Consider the following 20,597-nt stretch of genomic DNA (forward strand, 5'->3'; position numbering starts at 1 on the left):
CAACTCCAGGACTTGAACACCTAATCGTGGCTGACAGTTCAGTGCAGTATTAAGGGAGTGCTGCATTGTTGGAGGATGCATCTTCCAGGAAAGATCAAGACCCCACCTCCCATGGAATTTTTTCTCAGAAGAGTACAGAATTCTCCCAGTGTCTTGGCCAACATTCAAAGATGTGATTGCCCTAGAGAGGGTACTGAGGAGATTTACGAGGATGTTGTTTTCTTTGGAACAGAGGAGGCTGAGGGGATATTTAATTGAGGTGTATAAAATTATGAGGGGCCTAGATAGAATGGATAGGAAGGACCCATTTCCCTTAGCAGAGGGGTCAATAACTAGGGCACCTAGATTTAAAGTAAATGGTAGAAGGATTAGAGGGGAGCTGAGGAAAGATTTTTTCACCCGGAGGGTGGTAGGGGTCTGGAACTCACTGCCTGAAAGGTTGGTAGACGCAGAAACCCTCATTGCATTTAAAGCGTGCTTGGATGTGCACTTGATGTGCCGTAACCTACAAGGCTATGGACCAAGAGCTGGAAAGTGGGATTGGGCTGGATAGCTCTTTTTCGGCCAGCAGAGACAAGATGGGTCAGATGGCCTCCTTCTGGGCTGTAAATTTCTATGATTCCTTCTTCAACCAAGACCGCACAAACAGATTAACTGGTCGAACAGCTCGTTGCTATATTGTAATTTCAATCTTTGGCCCAATAAGGGCTGCTTTCCTCCTCTGATTTTCCATGTTGCACTTCCATAGAATTTCAGGGCCTCTATGATCAGGTCTTATTTTTGGAATGCAATGCTGGAATGAAGAATCGTATAGATTTTGCAATGAAATTGACATGACAGATAACCAGACGCAGGATTCCATACTCAAATTCATACTACTGCTTCCCTTGGACAAACTATTGCCAATCTCTGCTGGGACAGTAAGTGATGTAGCAATGGATGCCATGAACGTACTTGTATTGCAAAGCACCTCTTAGGAGTTGCCTTGTCATTGTTCACGCTAGCAGACCAATGAGCTTTTTTGATCGAAGGCATTTTTGTGACTGGGGAATAAAAAATAAGAACACTTCCACTGTTACTAAATCGAATAAAAAACGATTTTTTAAAGCATAATTCCCTTATGTACATTGAAAAAAAGTAATTATAACTTTTGTCATTTAATTAGGGCATCTCAACATTGCAATTGATACCTCCAATTATTTGGTGGAACAACAATAAAATAAATGGACTAATACACCTATTACAATAGTGGACAAAGTAATTTTATATAAACACGTTAAGCAATTGTACGTTATCAGATAGCATCTTTCTAGGCTGTACGTGGTTCTCTTGAACCACTGAATGAACACTGAATGAACTTTAAACAGTTATGAAGCAAAAAAATGTTAATTAAGCTGGTAATCACATGATTAAATGCTGCTCCTCCACAGTAACACCACCAGAAGCCAATGTCTGGATTCTTTGACTCACCACGGGCAACTTTGATCCATCAATTATCTGGGCGTTTTCTTCTGTGAGTAGTTAGCCTGTCTATGATTCCATCATTGAACAAGTCAATGTGACTGTTCATCAAAAGGGTTTGAATGAACTCTTTGCTAAAGAGCAATAGCAAAATGAGGTATGAGAAATAGGATTTGAGTTCTAATGGGTTCCTTAATAAGTGAGGAACAACAAAGCCACCTCCTTGAAAAATCACGATAACATAAGAATAAAATTAATTTAGTTCTTGCTATAGTTCTTATCTATTGATATAAAAATTCTGAGACATTCGGTCACAATCCAGAGATCACAACAATACCAATATGAACTTTCATAACACCTTAATTGTGATTAATGTCCAAAATGCTTCACGGAGGAGAAATAAAATAACCGTATGCCATGCAGTAATGAGGGAAGGGTTAGGGATGGTGACCAAAGACAGATCAAATAGGTAGCTTTAAAGGAGGCTCTTGCAGATGGAGAGAGAAGGCAAAATGGAAGAGATTAAGGAGAGGGTTCACATTTAGGGTTGAGATGGTTAAAGGCTGAGCAGTTAAAAAGTCTTGATTATAAGTGTACTTCTTGGCCTGCTTAATTACTGTGCTATTGTTCATGCTGGGTTATGCTTAATAAACTTTCTTAAATATATATCTATATATCATGGATATCTACTATAAGGGTGATCTTATAGAAGTCTATAAAATAATGAGGGGCATAGATAAGGTAGATAGTCAAAATCTTTTCCCAAAGGTAGGGGAGTCTATAACGAGGGGGCATAGATTTAAGGTGAGAGGGGAGAGATACAAAAGGGTCCAGAGGGGCAATTTTTTCACTCAAAGGGTGGTGAGTGTCTGGAACGAGCTGCCAGAGGCAGTAGTAGAGGCGGGTACAATTTTGTCTTTTAAAAAGCATTTGGACAGTTACATGGGTAAGATGGGTATAGAGGGATATGGGCCAAGTGCAGGCAATTGGGACTAGCTTAGTGGTATAAACTGGGCGACATGGACATGTTGGGCCGAAGGGCCTGTTTCCATGTTGTAAACTTCTATGATTCTATGATTCTATGAAGAGAATGTTAAGATAACAAGGAGAGGAGCCAAGCAGAAGTTGATCTAGAAAAACTTCCAACGACTACAATTATTAGTCTCTAATTGAGGCCAGTTCCCCATAGGAAGTACCTGGCAGTGTTCTTAAAGAGATAAGCCAGTTTAGCAGCTAAACATTACAACCTTATTCCAAACCCTAGACCATGCATGAGCAACATCATAGGAGGTCAGAAAGTATCCTAAAACAAAATTATGGGCCTGAAATTCTGAAGTGTCATTGCATCACCTGAGTTGATCTAGGCTAGGACTTCGACCCACTATGACGTCATGGCATTGACCCCACTGTTACTTGCATGTTTAGATAATTTACATAATGAGAGGCCTCAGACTCTGCACAGTCTACACTACAATACTCATGTCTTCTCGTAAGGGGGAAATATCAGTGTAGGTGAGGATGTAGCTGGTAGGGCAGATGTGGGAACCCACTCATCTCATGCTTCCTCCTCCTCCTCAGTGGCATTTTGATTTGGGTTATCTAGAGTAAAAGAAAACAAAGAGATGTTATGCCGTTAGGCAGCTATTATGACGGTCGCTCTGCAGCTTTTATAGCTGCCCGATTACGTTGCTTGCTGGTGTGGTTATACTCCCAAACCATTATACAGGCAACCCACAGATGTTCCATATAAACCTGCAGCTGTTGCTTGTCCTCCAACATCTCCGTTCATGACAGGTTCACCCACATGGTTTCCAGGAAGAGATGTTTCAATTGTGAGGGGTCAGACGGCTTTTATTGGGGGTCACCACCTGTGGCCAGAGATTCCCAGATGTTATGGGCTGCCTTCTCCTGGGAGAGGGGAAAAAAGAGAAGACATCAACACTGGATGAGCATCACACTCACACACAGTTATTGAGGAACACCCTGGAGGACCTGAGACAGATGGCAGGGTCAGGTGGAGTCCAATGCCATCCTTAATGCCAATATCCGAGAAAGATTTGATACCGTGCACTTCCTAGATTGAGTGACTACACCATAAACATCTTGTCGGAGGGGACAGATGCAGAAGGCAGTCAGTGCATCCAATGTGGAATCTTTGACCACTGGCCTTCAGGCCTTCTTGAATCTTCTGAAGAAAACAATGGCAACTCGCTTCCGAGAGCTTCGGGGCAACTTCTCTCACGATCTGCAGGATCTAAATAATACCAACAGGTCTGCCCTCCCACTGATCAATGGGCACTCAGATCCAGGACCAAGCACCAGTGGCATGGCTAGAGTCTGCCTTCATTATGTCATTGTCTCATGATCTAGCTCATGTAACTTTTCTACCCAGCCCCCTTAGATACCTGCTTATGTAGTTGTCAGGATACATTACCAGGTTGTCCACTGGAGTGATGACAGAGGCTGCTGAAGAATCCTCCTGGGCCTCAGAAACCCTGAGATGAGTGCTACCTCAGTTCTAAGAGCCTCATAATACCACATCACAGCTGGCATCCCTGGCCCTCAAGTAGCACCACGGCAGAGCAGGGTAGGTTTAAGAGCAGCACAAAAAAGCAGCGGGAAAGGCACAGTGGTAATTTTTCTGGGATTTCTGCAGCTCTCCTCCCGAAGTTACGGTGGACAAGTGGGGGAACCCCTACAGAAATTCATCTCCTGCCCCTCCCAGATCTTTTGCATTCTTTTTGAAAGCAGAATGAGAAACATTTGAAGAGTCAAGACCAGATCCAAATTGTTAAGCTGCTTTATCGGTCAGATAGCAAGTTAAGAAGCAGTGTCAGTCAAAACAAATCTCACTTACTTTGCTCAATCTAATTTCTCGTGTCGATAAAGGGCAGGGGAGGGGGGACATCATAATCCTAGAGGTGGGTGGACAGGTGGCGGTGCCAATGTCAAGGTTATCCCTCCCTTTCACAAGAAAGAGCATTTTGACTGGCACACCATCATACAAAAGTTATTTCTTTCCCCCTGCCAGTTAAGTTGTTCAAAGCTTCTGCTAATGGAGTTACTTTGGGTTCAGTAACATTCATCAGTGAGATCTGCTGGTGGATTGTGGCAGTCTAATGAGCTGTGAAGACTCGCGTGCAGATGTTCTGAGGGAACAATTGCCAGGAATCTACCTCCACCTGTCTGTTACTCATTCTTCGTCTTAAACAGATCGCTGTCTTGACGCACGACTGCACGGCCCACAGAGCTGCAAAAGAAAAAGAGCAGCTACTCTGAATGGGATCACTCTTCTCATTATGAGTCGTAAAGAACAAAATGATGATTAATCAGTCTGACCACAACACCACTTTTCTAACCCTCTTCATCCACATCAAAGAACACCTGGATTTACGTCAATGTTTTGGCTACAGCAGAAGTACTTAATACTATTTATAAATATATTTCTGTGTGTGTCTGTGTGTTTTGTTTCATGTTTTGTGTACTTTCCTTCCCATTTCTCTCCTCTCCCTTTCATAATGACACCAGCGCTCACTGGGACATGGTCTTTGGGTTCCTGAAACAAGCGACCTTTCTTCATTTGTGAGCCTAGAGAGGAATCAGGCTATTCCATTGCAGGTGGCATCACAGCCAAGCCTGATCCTGTGCTCATCCAAACCCCCACTCACTTTCCAGCAAGAGTCACTGGATAGAGATCAGGGCTTTGAATTCCTTTGGATTTTCTGCTGCTGGACGGCCGTAACTTCACCGGAGGTACAGCATATATCCCTTTTACGCACGTTAACAGGGTTTCCTAACTTCCAGCGAAGTTATGACAGCACAGCAGCAGTTAGCCTGATATCAATTGTAAGGATGATACCAGAATCTATTAAGGGCGTAGTAACAGGGCACTTAGAAAATCATAATAAGATTAGGCAGAGTCAACACAGTTTTATGAAAGGGAAATCGTGTTTAACAAATCTATTAGAGTTTTTTGAGGGTGTAACTAGCAGGGTAGATGCAAGGGAACCAGTGGATGTTGTATATTTGGATTTTCTAAAGGCATTCGATAAGGTGCTACACAAAAGGTTGTTACACAAGATTAGGGCTCATGGGATTGGGGGTAATATATTAGCATGGATTGAGGATTGGTTAATGGACAGAAAACGGTTCATTTTCAGGTTGGCAGGTTGTAACTCGTGGGGTGCCGCAAGGATCAGTGCTTGGTCCTCAGCTGTTTACAATATATATCAATGACATCGTTGAGGGGACCAAGTTTGCTGACGATACAAAGCTAGGTGGGAAAGTAAGCTGTGAGGAGGACGCAAAGAGACTGCAAAGGGATAGAGACAAGTTAAGTGAGTGGGCGAGAAGGTGGCAGATGGCGTATAACAAAGGGAAATGTGAAATTATTCACTTTGGTAGGAAGAATAGAAATGCAGAATATTTTTTAAAAGGTGAGAGACTAAGAAATGTTGGTATCCAGAGGGATTTGGGTGTCCTTGTACACGAATCACAGAAAGTTAACATGCAGGTACAGCAAGCAATTAGGAAGGCAAATGGCAAATGGCAAATGGCATGTTCGCCTTTATTGCAAGGGGGTTGGGGTATAAGAGTAAGGAGGTCTTGCTGCAAATATATAGGGCTCTGGTGAGACCACACCTGGAGTACTGTGTACAATTTTGTTCTCCTTACCTAAGGAAGAATATACTTGCCTTAGAGGGGGTGCAACAAAGGTTCACTAGACTGATTTCTGGGATGAGAGGGTTGTCCTATGAGGAGAGATTGTGTAGAATGGGGCTATACTCTCTGGAGTTTAGAAGAATGGGAGGTCATCTCATTGAAATGTATAAAATTCTTAGAGGGCTTTTTTTCTATTTGTTCATGGGATGTGGGCTTCGCTGGTGAGGCCAAAATATATTGCCCATCCCTGATTGCCCTTGAGAAGGTGGTGGTGAGCCGCCTTCTTGAACCGCTGCAGTCCATGTGGTGAAGGTTCTCCCACAGTGCTGTTAGGAAGGGAGTTCCAGGATTTTGACCCAGCGACGATGAAGGAACAGCGATATATTTCTAAGTCGGGATGGTGTGTGACTTGGAGGGGAACGTGCAGGTGGTGTTGTTCCCATGTGCCTGTTGCCCTTGTCCTTCTAGATGGTAGAGGTCGCGGATGGTACACACTGCAGCCACTGTGCGCTGGTGGTGAAGGGAGTGAATGTTTAGGGTGGTGGATGGGGTGCCAATCAAGTGGGCTGCTTTGTCCTGGATGTGTCGAGCTTCTTGAGTGTTGTTGGAGCTGCACTCATCCAGGCAAGTGGAGAGTATTCCATCACACTCCTAACTTGTGCCTTGTAGATGGTGGAAAGGCTTTGGGGAGTCAGGAGGTGAGTCACTCACCGCAGAATACCCAGCCTCTGACCTGCTCTTGTAGCCAGAGTATTTATGTGGCTGGTCCAGTTAAGTTTCTGATCAATGGTGATCCCCAGGATGTTGATGGTGGGGAATTCGGCGATGGTAATGCCATTGAATGTCAAGGGGAGGTGGTTAGATTCTCTCTTGTTGGAGATGGTCATTGCCTGGCACTTATCTGGTGCGAATGTTACTTGCCACTTATGAGCCCAAGCCTGGCTGTTATCCCGGTCTTGCTGCATGCGGGCACAGAATGCTTCATTATCTGAGGGGTTGAGAATGGAACTGAACACTGTGCAATCATCAGTGAACATCCCCATTTCTGACCTTATGATGGAGGGAAGGTCATTGATGAAGCAGCTGGAGATGGTTGGGCCTAGGACACTGCCCTGAGGAACTCCTGCAGCAAAGTCCTGGGGCTGAGATGATTGGCCTCCAACAACCACTACGATCTTCCTCTGTGCAAGGTATGACTCCAGCCACTGGAGAGTTTTCCCCTGATTCCTATTGACTTCAATTTTACTAGGGCGCCTTGGTGCCACACTCGGTCAAATGCTGCCTTGATATCATGGACAGTCGCTCTCACCTCACTTCTGGAGTTCAGCTCTTTTGTCCATGTTTGGACCAAGGCTGTAATGAGGTCTGGAGCCGAGAGGTCCTTGCGGAACCCAAACTGAGCATCGGTGAGCAGGTTATTGGTGAGTAAGTGCCGCTTGATAGCACTGTCGACGACACCTTCCATCACTTTGCTGATGATTGAGAGTAGACTGATGAGGCAGTAATTGGCTGGATTGGATTTGTCCTGCTTTTTGTGGACAGGACATACCTGGGCAATTTTCCACATTGTCGGGTAGATGCCAGTGTTGTAGCTGTACTGGAACAGTTTGGCTAGAGGTGTGGCTAGTTCTGGAGCACACGTCTTCAGCACTACAGCCGGGATGTTGTCGGGGCCCATAGCCAGTGCACTCAGCCGTTTATTGATATCACGTGGAGTGAATTGAATTGGCTGAAGATTGGTTTCTGTGATGGTGGGGATATCGGGAGGAGGCCGAGATGGATCATCCACTCGGCACTTCTGGCTGAAGATGGTTGCAAACGCTTCAGCCTTGTCTTTTCTAATCACGTGCTGGACTCTGCCTTCATTGAGGATGGGGATGTTTACAGAGCCTCCTCCTCCCGTTAGTTGTTTAACTATCCACCACCATTCACCACTGGATGTGGCAGGACTGCAGAGCTTTGATCTGATCCGTTGGTTGTGGAATCGCTTAGCTCTGTCTATAGCAAGTTGCTTCCACTGTTTAGCATGCATGTAGTCCTGTGTTGCAGCTTCACCAGGTTGGCACCTCATTTTTAGGTACGCCTGGTGCTGCTCCTGGCATGTTCTTCTACACTCCTCATTGAACCAGGGTTGATCCCCTGGCTTGTTGGTAATGGTAGAGTGAGGGATATGCCGGGCCATGAGGTTACAGATTGTGCTGGAATACAATTCTGCTGCTGCTGATGGCCCATAGGGGGTGCTTCATGGATGCCCAGTTTTGAGCTGCTAGATCTGTTCTGAACCTATCTCATTTAGCACACAACAAGTTGGATGGTAGACTTTGTCTCCACGAGGACTGTGCGGTGGTCACTTCTACCAATACTGTCATGGACAGATGCATCTGCGACTGGTCGATTGGTGAGGATGAGGTCAAGTAGGTTTTTCCCTAGTGTTGGTTCGTTCGCCACCTGCCGCAGGCCCAGTCTGGCAGTTATGTCCTTCAGGACTCGGCCAGCTCGGTCAGTACTGGTGCTACCGAGCCACTCTTGATGATGGACATTGAAGTCCCCTACCCAGAGTACATTCTGTGCCCTTGCTACCCTCAGTGCTCCCTCCAAGTGGTGCTCAACATGGAGGAGGACTGATTCATCAGCTGAGGGAGGGCAGTCGGTGGTAATCAGCAGGAGGTTTCCTTGCCCATGTTTGACCTGATGGCATGAGATTTCATGGGGTCCAGAGTCAATGTTGAGGACTCCCAGGGTCACTCCCTCCTGACTGTATATCACTGCTACCAGCCACCTCTGGTGGGTCTGTCCTGCCAGTAGGACAGGATATACGCAGGGATGGTGATGGAAGAGTCTGGGACGTTGGCGGAAGGGTATGATTCTGTGAGTATGGCTACGTCAGGCTGTTGCTTGACTAGTCTGTGGGACAGCTCTCCCAGTTTTGGCACAAGTCCCCAGATGTTAGTGAGGAGGACTTTGCAGGGTTGACTGGGCTTGGTTTGCCTTTGGCTTGTCCAGTGCCTGGTGGTCCATCTGGTTTTATTCTTATTATTCCTTTTTGTAGCAAGATTTTACAACTGAGTGGCTTGTTAGGCCATTTTAGAGGGCGATTGAGAATCAACCACATTGCTTTGGCTTGGAGTCACATGTAGGCCAGACTGGGTAAAGATAGCAGGTTTCCTTCCCTAAAGGGCATTAGTGAACCAGGTGGGTTCTATACGACAATCCAGCCACCATTACTGATATTAGTTTTTTTTTTATTCCAGATTTTTATTTAATTAATTGAATTTAAATTCCCCAGCTGCCGTGGCAGGATTTGAACTCATGACTCCGGATTATTAGTCCAGGCCTCTGAATTACTAGTTCAGTAACATAACCACTATGCTACTGTACCTAGCTTGATAGGGGAGATGCTGAATGGCTGTTTCCCTTAGCTGGAGAGTCTCGAACTAGGGGTCATAGTCTCAAGATAAGAGGTCGGCCATTTATGACTGAGATGAGGAAAATTTCTTCACTCAGAAAGTTGTGAATCTTTGGAATTCTCTACCCCAGAGGGCTGTGGAAGCTCAGTCGTTGAGTCTATTCAAGATTGAGATCGATAGATGTTTGGACACTAAGTGAATCAAGGGCTATGGGGATTGACGAGCAGGAAAGTGGAGTTGAGGTAGAAGAACAGCCATGATCTTATTGAATGGCCGAGCAGGCACAAGAGGCCGTATGGCCTACTCCTGCTCCTATTCCTTATGTTCTTATAAAGTCCAAGGAAATTCAGGGCCCAGGTAGGGGAACACCGGCTGATTTTATTACTCGATAGCTTCGGGGTCTTGAGGCCAATAGTTGTGCCCCTATTACTCGCTGAGATCAGCTAACTCAGCGCAGACAGAGAATCAAACCTGAGTCATTCTGGTCTGTACCGCTCAGCAGTTACTGCCGTTACCAACTGCTTCATTTGGGAGGTGGGGGGGGGGCGGGGGGAGGAATACTTTTTATTTAAATAAAAATGCTGTTCCCTTCCCCTTCCACTTACTGTCAGATATGCAAAAATAGATGAAAACTCAACTGCAAATTTAGTGTTTTCCCTCTGGGCAGTGGAGTGGAACCGTTAATAATCAAATACTTTCCTAATGGGCTGATAGCACGCGCATGCAGGTGCTTCAGGGCAATTCCTTCCATGTTAACATATTGCATCTCAATCATATGATACAGAAGCAGTCGACTCGCTTCTGGCCAGAAGAAAATGGTAGCCCGGAGTGGCCAGTGCCACAGGCAACAGCCATTTACATTTGCATCTCGTGGCAAAAGAAAAAGGCCAGCTCTTGACATTGCTTAATTTCCCATTTGTCCAAGTATATGGGCAAATGGGCAAAGACAATGTCCTCACCGTAAATGCACAATTGAAAAGGCAGTTCCCAACAATTAACTACAGTGTACTGGTGATCACCTGGAGTGTCACCTTGACTCAGTTGGAAGCACTTTAATTTCTTGGTCAGAAGAATGTAGGTCCAAATGCCACAGCAGGTGATTGAATTCATAATGTAATTATGACAAATAGGGCTATAGTACAAAAAGCTGTTAAGATGTCTAAAAATGTTAAAAAGACAAATCTAAAGGCACTGTGTCTGAATGCACGAAGCATTCGTAATAACGTAGACGAATTAACAGCGCAAATAGATGTAAACGGATACGATATAATAGCAATTACAGAGATATGGCTGCAGGGTGACCAAGTCTGGGAGCTGAATATCCAAGGGTATTCGATATTTAGGAAGGACAGGCAAAAAGGAAAAGGAGGTGGGGTGGCGTTGTTGGTAAAGGATGAAATCAGAGCAATAGGGAGAAAGGATATTGGCTCAGAAAATCAAGATGTAGAATCAGTCTGGGTGGAACTAAGAAAACACAGGTGGGAGTTGTCTATAGACCTCCAAACAGTCGTGGTAATTAAGGGGATGAGATCAAACAGGAAATTAGAGATGCAACTAACAAGGGTACTACAGTAATCATGGGTGACTTTAATCTGCATATAGACTGGCCAAACCAAATTAGCAATAATATTGTGGAGGATGAATTCCTGGAGTGTGCACGAGCTGGTTTTTTAGACCAGTACATTGAGGAGCCAACCAGGGAACAGGCTAACCTAGATTGGGTATTGTGCAATGAGAAGGCGTTAATTAATAATCTTGTTGTGCGGGGTCCTTTAGGGAAGAGTGACCATAACATGATAGAATTCTTCATTAAGATGGAAAGTAAAGTAGTCCAATCAAAACTAGGGTCCTAAATCTAAACAAAGAAAACTATGAAGGTATGAGGAGTGAGTTGGCTATGATAGATTGGGAAGCTTCATTAAAAGGCATGACGGTGGATAGGCAATGGCTAACATTTAAGGAACAAATGCATGAATTGCAACAATTATACATTCCTTTCTGGCACAAAAACACAAAAGGAAATGCGGCCCAACCATGGCTAACAAAAGAAATTAAGGATAGTATTAGATCCAAAGAGGAGTCATATAAAGTTGCCAGAAAAAGTAGCTAGCCTGAGGATTGGAAGCAGTTTAGAATTCAGCAAAAAAGGACCAAGAGATTGATTAAGAGGGGAAAAATAGAGTATGAGAGTAAACTTGCAAGGAACATAAAAGTGGACTGTAAAAGCTTCTACAAGTATGCAAAAAGAAAAGATTAGTGAAGACAATGTAGGTCCCTTGCAGTCAGAAACGGGAGAATTTATAATGGGGAACAGGGAAATGGCAGAGCAATTAAACAAATACTTTGGTTCTGTCTTCACGGAAGAGGACACAAATAACTTCCCAGAAATGCTAGGGAACCAAGGGAATAGTGAGAAGGAGGAATTAAAGGAAATTAGTATTCATAAAAAAATAGTGCTGGAGAAATTAATGGGACTGAAAACCGATAAATTCCCAGGACCTGATAATCTGCATCCCAGAGTACTAAAAGAAGTAGCCATGGAAATAGTGGATGCATTAGTTGTCATCTTCCAAAATTCTATAGATTATGGAACAGTTCCTGCAGATTGGAGGGTGGCAAATGTATCCCCACTATTTAAGAAAGGAGGGAGAGAAAACAGGGAACGACAGACCGGTTAGCCTAACATCAGTGTAGGGAAAATGCTAGAGTCTATTATAAAGGATGTGATAACAGGACACTTAGAAAATATCCACGGGATTAGACAAAGTCAACATGGATTTATGAAAGGGAAATCATGTTTGACAAACCTACTGGAGTTTTTTGAGGATGTAATTGGTAGAATAGATAAAGGAGAACCAGTGGATGTGGTTTATTTGGATTTTCAGAAGGCCTTTGATAAAGTCCCACATAAGAGGTCAGTGTGCAAAATTAAAGCACATGGGATTGGTGGCAATATGCTGGCATGGGTTGAAAATTGGTTAACAGACAGGAAACAGAAAGTAGGAATAAATGGGTCTTTTTCGGACTAGTGGGGTATCACAGGGATCAATGCTTGGGCCCCAGCTATTCACAATATATTTCAATGATTTGGATGAGGGAACCAAATGTAATATTTCCAAGTTTGCTGATGACACAAAACTAGGTGGGACTGTGAGTTGTGAGGAGGATGCAAAGAGGCTTCAAGGCGATTTAGACAAGTTGAGTGAGTGGGCAAATACATGGCAGATGCAGTATAATGTGGATAAATGTGAAGTTATCCACTTCGGAAGGAAAAACAGAAAGGCAGAGTATTATTTAAATAGTCATAGATTGGGGAATGTTGATGTACAAATGGACCTGGGTGTCCTTGTACACCAGTCACTGAAAGCAAACATGCAAGTGCAGCAAGCAGTTAGGAAGGCAAATCGTATGTTGGCTTTCATTGCAAGAGGATTTGAGTACAGGAGCAAGGATATCTTACTGCAGTTATACAGGGCCTTGGTGAGACCACATCTGGAGTATTGGTTGCAGTTTTGGTCTTCTTACCTAAGAAACGATATCCTTGCCATAGAGTGAGTGCAGCAAAGGTTCACCAGACTGATCCCTGGGATGGCAGGACTGTCATATGAGGAGAGAGTGGGTCGACTTGGCCTGTATTCACTCGAGTTTAGAAGAATGAGAGGGGATCTCATTGAAACATATAAAATTCTGACAGGGCTAGACAGACTGGACGCAGGGAGGATGTTTCCCCTGACTGGGGGGTCCAGAACAAGGGGTCACAGTCTCAGGATACGGGGTAGGACATTTAGGACTGAGATGAGGAGAAATTTCTTCACTCAGAGGGTGGTGAACCTGTGGAATTCTCTACCACAGAAGGCAGTGGAGGCCAAGTCTCTGAATATATTTAAGAAGGAGTTAGATAGATTTCTAGACACAAAAGGCATCAAGGGGTATGGGGAGAGAGCGGGAATATGGTATTGAGATAGAGGATCAGCCATGATCATATTGAATGGCGGAGCAGGCTCGAAGGGCCAAATGGCCTGCTCCTGCTCCTATTTTCTATGTTTCTATGTTTCTAATCTAACACTCCAATCCAATGTTTGAGGAAGTGCTGCACGGTTAGAGCCACCATCCTTAGGATAAGATGTTAAACAATCACCTCATCTGCATGTTCCAGTGCTTCAAGTGAATATTAAAAAGTACTTTTTAAGAATTTGAGCTTCACTCATGGGTACCATATTTTAGGAATTTGAGCACTGAGTTCTACTTAATAGATGGAAATCATGGAAAGGATGATGACCTCCACACCTGCATTGCTGATATGCTCTGCTGGTATGCTAAGCTCGGCACTGGGAATGCAAATTAATAAAATCTACTTACCTGTAAAAATCTTCAGCAAAGAGCAATGATTGTCCTGATGTCCTGACACACAATCTTCCCTTGGCCAATACTACCAAAACCAGATTTCTTGGTTGTTTATGAGATCTTGCTGTGCACCAAATGGCTGTTGTGTTTGCCTTCATAACTACAGTCACTGTACTTTAAAGTAACTCATTTTATGTGCAGTGTGATGAGATGTTTCTCAGAGATGTGATTTGGTGTTATATAAATATAAGACTTTTCTCTTTCTTTCAAGAATCGAATAACGCCCTTAATTCCTCATATAGTCCTTATTGCACATTTTGTGAATATTTCTTTAAAATTCTGGGCTCGCATGAAAATCTTAAGTGGCCTAGCAAGCCAACCAGTTGTATGAAACCTCTGAGCAGCGGTTCAAGAAGAAGGCCCATCACCACGTTCTCAACTAGGAATGGACAATAAATGCCGACCTTGTCAGCAACACCCATATCATGAGAATGTTTACATTTTTTAAATTCAATCATGTCAACCATTCTGCATCAGCAATGAGATGTTGCTATGTTCTAAACTCACCTGATGGCTCGATGGACAAATCTTGGCATGACACACAGTCTGGGACGATTCCAGTTTTGATTTTCAGTCTGTACTGGGGTTAGCAGGGGTAGTGTAGGGGTATTATAATTGGCTTTCAGTGTTCCTGGACTAGAATGGGGGAAAAACAGATTAACTTAGGGCTCTTGCTCCTAAATACTGTCAAGTACTGAAGGACTGCCAGTATCCATGGTTTTGTACCTCAGCACAAGTCAGGAGACCAGGGCAAAAACTGGGGTAAGAAACAAAACATCAGAGCTTGATATATACAGGCTTCTTGAAATTCTGAGTACTTCAGTTTAACATTATCATTGGATAACAAAAGACTGTTGACAATCTCTCCAAAGCACTAAACTCAAGTAGTCTGGAGCTTGAAATTTAAATTTTCATTATTATGACTGTTGTCCGAGTATTTAAAGTCCTTCTGCTACGCTGCCAGATATTTTTGGGCAGTATGCAATGTCTCATAATTTTTTCCAAAGTAGTAAACTCATAATTTAAAAAAAATTCTGCTCCAAACACACAATAAACAGAAAATTGTACAATGTGGAAAAAAATCTGACTTGTTCTACTTTCTGGTCCCCTTGTTAGCTGACATTGTAAAAGATTCCCTCTCCTCAGGTACTGTCCCCCTCACTTTGAAATTTCCCTTTACTCTCAAATCCTTGAATCTGTTGTCACCTCCCAAATGCATGCACATCTTTCCCGTAACTTTCTACTTCAATCTCTCCAATCAAGTTTCCCCCCATCTTCCTCAGCCTCTGTACAGCCTTTGATGTGGTTGACCACATCATTCTCCTCCAACACCTCCCCTCCGTTGTCCATCTTAGTGGGACTGTACTCGCTTGGTTCCACTCTTACCTCTCCAATCGTATCCAGAGCATCTCCAGCAATGGCTTCTCTTCCCACCTCCTGTATCATTACCTCCGGAGTCCCCCAAGGATCTGTCCGTGGCCCCTTCCTCGTCCTCATTTATATGCTGCCCCTTGGCGAAATCATCTACAGACGTGGAGTCAGCTTCCACATGTATACTGACAACACCCAGCTCTATCTCTACACCGCATCTCTTAACCACTCTACTACCTCTGTGTTTTCAGACTGCTGGTTTGACATTGAGCCTTGGATGAGCCACGATTTCCTCCAGATAGACATTAGGAAGATTGAAACCAATGGGGCAGAAATTACTCACCTGACAGTGGCATTCCTCAATGGCGTCCTCTGTCTCCGACGGCAAATCGAAGGAGCAAGTTCCCACATTTGCACGTGCGCACTAAATACAGAAACCGTGAACTTGCTCCTATTGGTTCGCTGGCGATTTGGCAGCTGTGAATTAAAGGGGCATCGCATGCTACGGTCATTGAAATCAAAGAAAAATCGCAAACTTGCCCAGCTGGAATGTAACTACTCACTCCACCGAAAGATACACTGAGGAATACCAGCTCTACGTTACTTCTTAAAAGCGCAATGACGCTTAATGACTGCCAAACAACTAAAAATTAAATTTTAACAATGTAGAATGTCATATTACTCCTTATTGTTATGTTTCTTTGATCATTTAAAAAAAATTAAATATTAAAAAGTTTTTAAAAAATTTTAATTTTCACTTCTGTTTCTTCAATTATTTGCTTGGCTTTTTATTAAAAAATGTTACATTTTTATTTGGAATGACATACAGAATAGTAACTTTAAATGAATGAAGTCTGCTTGCCTGCTTGTGGGCGTGACTTCTCTTCCTGACAGAGTCTGTGGGCAGGTCTTCCATTCCCACAGACTGTCCCATGCAAATCAGCTTACGTTGAATTGACAGCGTATAACTTCGCAATACTTCAAGATCAAGCAAGTGAACGTTGCTGAGCCCGCAATAAGTACATTCATTCTTTGTATTCACAGGAGCTGCGGAGAGCCTTCCCTCGCCGCTCTGCATGATTTCCAGCTCTTTGTCTTCATCCCCCGCCATAAACTTCATACCTTTGCCACCGATCCCATTCCTCTCCCATTGTCTCAAGCTGAATCAAACTGTTTGCAACATTAGCATTCTAATTGACCTAAGCTGAGTTTCCATCCCCATATCTTGTCCATCACAAAAACTGCCTGCTGCCACCTCCATAACATCATCCACCTCTCTGCCATTTGCTACTAATACCCTCTTCCATGCCTTTGCCACTTCCAGGCTCAACTATTCCAATACTCTACTGGCTGGCCTCCCATCCATCCTCCATAAACTTCAGCTATTCCAAATATCTGCTGCCCATTTCCTATCCTGTATTAAGTCACACTCACCTATCACCCCCCTCCCCCAACAAACTCTTCGTTCCTCTGATTCTGTCCTCTTGTGCATCCCACCCCCAACCAACATCAGCCCACCATTGGTGGCTATGCCTTCAGCCACCTCGGCCTTAAGCTCTGGAACTCTCTTTATAAACCCCTCAAACTCTGCACCTCCCTCTCCTTCTTTAAGACCCACCTTAAAACCCATCTCTTTGATCAAGCTTTTTGTTACCCCTCCTAATATCTCCCTTGGCTCAGTGTCCATTTTTTTTTGATTGCATCTCCATGAAGTACTTTGGGATGTTTTCCTGCATTAAAGATGCAAGTTGATATTGTTGAAAAAAGGCACCCAGGTGATGGATTCCTGTCTGTCATTCCTAGTAGATTTAAAAACTACCGATAGCATCAAACACACAGTTCTTTCACCATCAGCTGCAGTGTGTAATATTAACTGCCTGGCTTACCTTGTTCCATCGGCAGCAGAGACCCATTTTATGTGGACCTTGCAAGCTGTTTGTGAGATAAAGGACAAGAATCTACTCATGATAATGTATCCTATATATTTATTATTTTGCTTCTCTGCTTAGGGGAAGTCCAATGTCTAAGAAATGAAGTTATAGTCCAGCAATTTTATTTTAAATTCACAAGCTTGTGAATTTAAAATAAAATTGCTGGACTATAACTTGGTGTTGTAAAATTGTTTACAATTGTCAACCCCAGTCCATCACCGGCATCTCCACATTAAGAAATGAATGTATGCTATAAATCTACAGTATACTGTAAATTGTTGTTCAGCTTATGGCGGTCGTCTGGTGTGAGAAATGCCTCATCAAGTTATTTCTAACAGGAAAGTTGGCATCTTTCACAGTCAGTGTGGTGCCTGCTGTTGGTAATTTTCAGCTCTGGGTCCCTCACCTTAACCATGAACCTGCCAGTAGTCTGGAGATACATTGGAAACAGCAAGTTATAGCTAAGTGATTGGAAGTTTTAAAGGTTAACGTGCATTGCAGAGTCAAGGTTTTGAACAGAATTAAATAAAAAGGAAGGTCGCGCCACATGTCCAAGCTTTTTAACAGCACGAGAAAGGCTAAAGCGTTTTTCGTGCACTGCAATTAATCTGCCCCAGTGGTCTGACAAATTTCTACTAACAGCTTATTGCAAAATGTACCAGCCAGGAGCGAAAGAAAAAGCAGCATTGGAGAAAAAAAGCTTCAGACTGTGGCTCAGAGCCAAGGAAAGTCAGCACCAGTAGCACGATACAAGCTCTGTTCAAAAGAAATCCATGCCCTGTGGGTCACCCGCATCTGATCGTAGAATTAATTACTTTGATGCTTGTTAAAGAGCTTAATCCCCTCAGCAAGGTGAAGGTGGAGTGTTTTTCTTTCTCTGCGCAATATGGGCTGGTATTGTCAAGGAGACATTTCAAAAACCAATTGCACTGTAAGTAACAGCATCCATTCTGTCTGCCCAGCCTGTTATGTCATTTAGCCCATCAAAAGTCCAGCCCCTCGTGATGTCACTTGCTGATGGATGCCTGTTGATGCTTGTCTGTTGGGATGCTGCAATGGAGATGAAACAAAATGCATCAATCACCTAATTACTAACATTAACCAGAATCTATGGAATTGATTCAAAACATTGCGGGCTTCAATTAGTGCCAATGTCTAGGTTTCTATCTTTAAAAAAATGCCCTATTGATTGTCTTCATTTTAACATCTGTATCTGATTTCTAAGAATTTGTTAAGATTTAGATTTATTGGGCTGGATTTTCCCAATCCCACTACAGGAAGTTCAGGACAGGACTTCTAGCTGCTGTCTTGGCCCCAGCCTAATTAAAGCATGGAAGCCAAGAGGGAACCCATTGCTATGAGGGGGCGATGTGACAGTGCTGTCGAACTGGAAGAGGAGAGATCCCATTTAAAATGGGAAGAAGAGCTTTAAAGATCAGATCTGTCACTTTCTTTTAAGCCTCGGACCTGAGGAGTAGGAGTGGTGTGCATCAATGGGCCTCCTTAGGTGGCTTCAGTGGTAGTGCTCTCACCTCTTGAGTCCGAAGTTGTGGGTTTAAGTCCCACTCTGAAGACATGAGCACATAATCTAGGCTGACACGTCAGTGGAGTACTGTGGGAGCGCTACACTGTCAGAGGTGCCTTCTTTCGGATGAGATGTTAAACCGAGACCCTATCTGCCCTCATGTGGGCGTAAAAGATCCCATGACATCATTCGAAGAAGAGCAGGGGAGTTTTCCTGGTAACCTGGTCAATATTTATCCCTCAGCCAACATCACTAAAACAGATGATCTGGTCATTATCACATTTGCAAATTGGCTGCCATGTTTTCTGCATTACAACAGTGCCTACACTTCAAAAGTATTTCATTGGCTGTAAAGCACTTTGGGATGTCCTGAGGTTGTGAAAGGCGCTATGGAAATGCAAGTTCCTTCTTTCTCACTCCAAAAGAGCCATCATTAAGCCTTCCAATGCTGCCCCAGAGTCTATTGCCGCCCTCTCCTGACAGCCCTGGGGGTGGAAGACAAGGAAATGAGGCGGGTTGGCAGGCCCCACCTCCCTACCATCAATTACAAGGGTCGGGGTGGTGAGGGGTAGGTAACGGCTTACTCCGCTGGGACAGGAATGGAAATTATAGAGCGGGGCAGGGATGCATTGGTGGGCCTCCCCACTCAATTTTCACACTATTTCTGCTGCTACAATGCCAGGTTTGGGAGGATGTATTAGAGGAAAATCCAGGTGATTTTCTTTTTATGTTGTAGTTGATCGCACTGGAAGAGGAAGGGGAAAAAGATGTGGTGCTAAATGTAATTCTCTGGATAGGTAAACAGCTGCCAGAATTATAAATATTCAGAAATATGACAGTAAAGGGTTGACTTTATGAAATTGCACTTCACCAAAAAGATTCACCGGGAACACATATTAAGAATTCTGACTTCCCATGAACTTCAATCCATTATGGAAAGTGTGCCCCCAAATTCCCAATATGGGAGTGAGGGAGCACGGAGTAGCAGCTATCGATAGAGTCTGGTTTCGACAGAGTCTATAATTGGGAATTTGGTGAGTGAGGGGATTCGGTGCAGTAAGGGGTGAGGTGCATTTAATTAGTTAGCAGAGAGGAGCGCCCCGAGAGCGGAGAGGAGCGCCCCGAGAGCGGAGAGGAGCGTCCCGAGAGCGGAGAGGAGCGCCCCGAGAGCGGAGAGGAGCGCCCCGAGAGCGGAGAGGAGCGTCCCGAGAGCGGAGAGGAGCGCCCCGAGAGCGGAGAGGAGCGCCCCGAGAGCGGAGAGGAGCGTCCCGAGAGCGGAGAGGAGCGCCCCGAGAGCGGAGAGGAGCGCCCCGAGAGCGGAGAGGAGCGCCCCGAGAGCGGAGAGGAGCGTCCCGAGAGCGGAGAGGAACGTCCCGAGAGCGGAGAGGAGCGCACCGAGAGCGGAGAGGAGCGCCCCGAGAGCGGAGAGGAGCGTCCCGAGAGCGGAGAGGAGCGTCCCGAGAGCGGAGAGGAGCGTCCCGAGAGCGGAGAGGAGCGTCCCGAGAGCGGAGAGGAGCGTCCCGAGAGCAGAGAGGAGCGTCCCGAGAGCGGGTCACAGCAATAACAAAACAAAACTGCAGTGTGATGTCACAGGTAAGGCAGGTAGGTGGTTGGTGGTGAGTATCTCATCTGTTTTCTTCTTTCTTAGGACTGTGAGCTAAGCAACTTATAGCATAAAACTAAATATTTTTTAAAAACTAAACTTAATTTAATAAATTAAACATGGCCAGTACTTGGTTCAACCTAAAAATAATTTGATTGACATTGTAGTAATCAATTAAATAAAGCAAATAGTTATGACAGGGCAGGAGATGTGTTGCAGCTGCAATATGTGGG

General features: G+C 44.3%; 2 long non-coding RNA genes across 2 annotated transcripts in view; one reads left to right on the forward strand and one right to left on the reverse strand.

Moving 5' to 3' along the window:
* LOC137299777 (uncharacterized) overlaps positions 1-15,985 on the forward strand; it is a 123,555-nt gene extending 107,570 nt beyond the window's left edge. The window contains exon 3 of the long non-coding RNA XR_010957980.1: positions 15,557-15,985. This is a non-coding gene — a long non-coding RNA (uncharacterized lncRNA). The remainder of the gene's footprint in view (positions 1-15,556) is intronic.
* LOC137299775 (uncharacterized) lies at positions 2,366-15,961 on the reverse strand. The gene is made up of 5 exons (XR_010957979.1): positions 15,649-15,961; positions 14,442-14,570; positions 4,638-4,711; positions 3,214-3,369; positions 2,366-3,060 (listed from the first exon to the last, which is right to left on the reverse strand). It is a non-coding gene; the product is annotated as an uncharacterized lncRNA (long non-coding RNA).
* Positions 15,986-20,597: the final 4,612 nt, after the last annotated feature.

The sequence above is a fragment of the Heptranchias perlo genome, chromosome 29 (genome assembly GCF_035084215.1).
Source record: "Heptranchias perlo isolate sHepPer1 chromosome 29, sHepPer1.hap1, whole genome shotgun sequence".
Taxonomy (NCBI): domain Eukaryota; kingdom Metazoa; phylum Chordata; class Chondrichthyes; order Hexanchiformes; family Hexanchidae; genus Heptranchias; species Heptranchias perlo.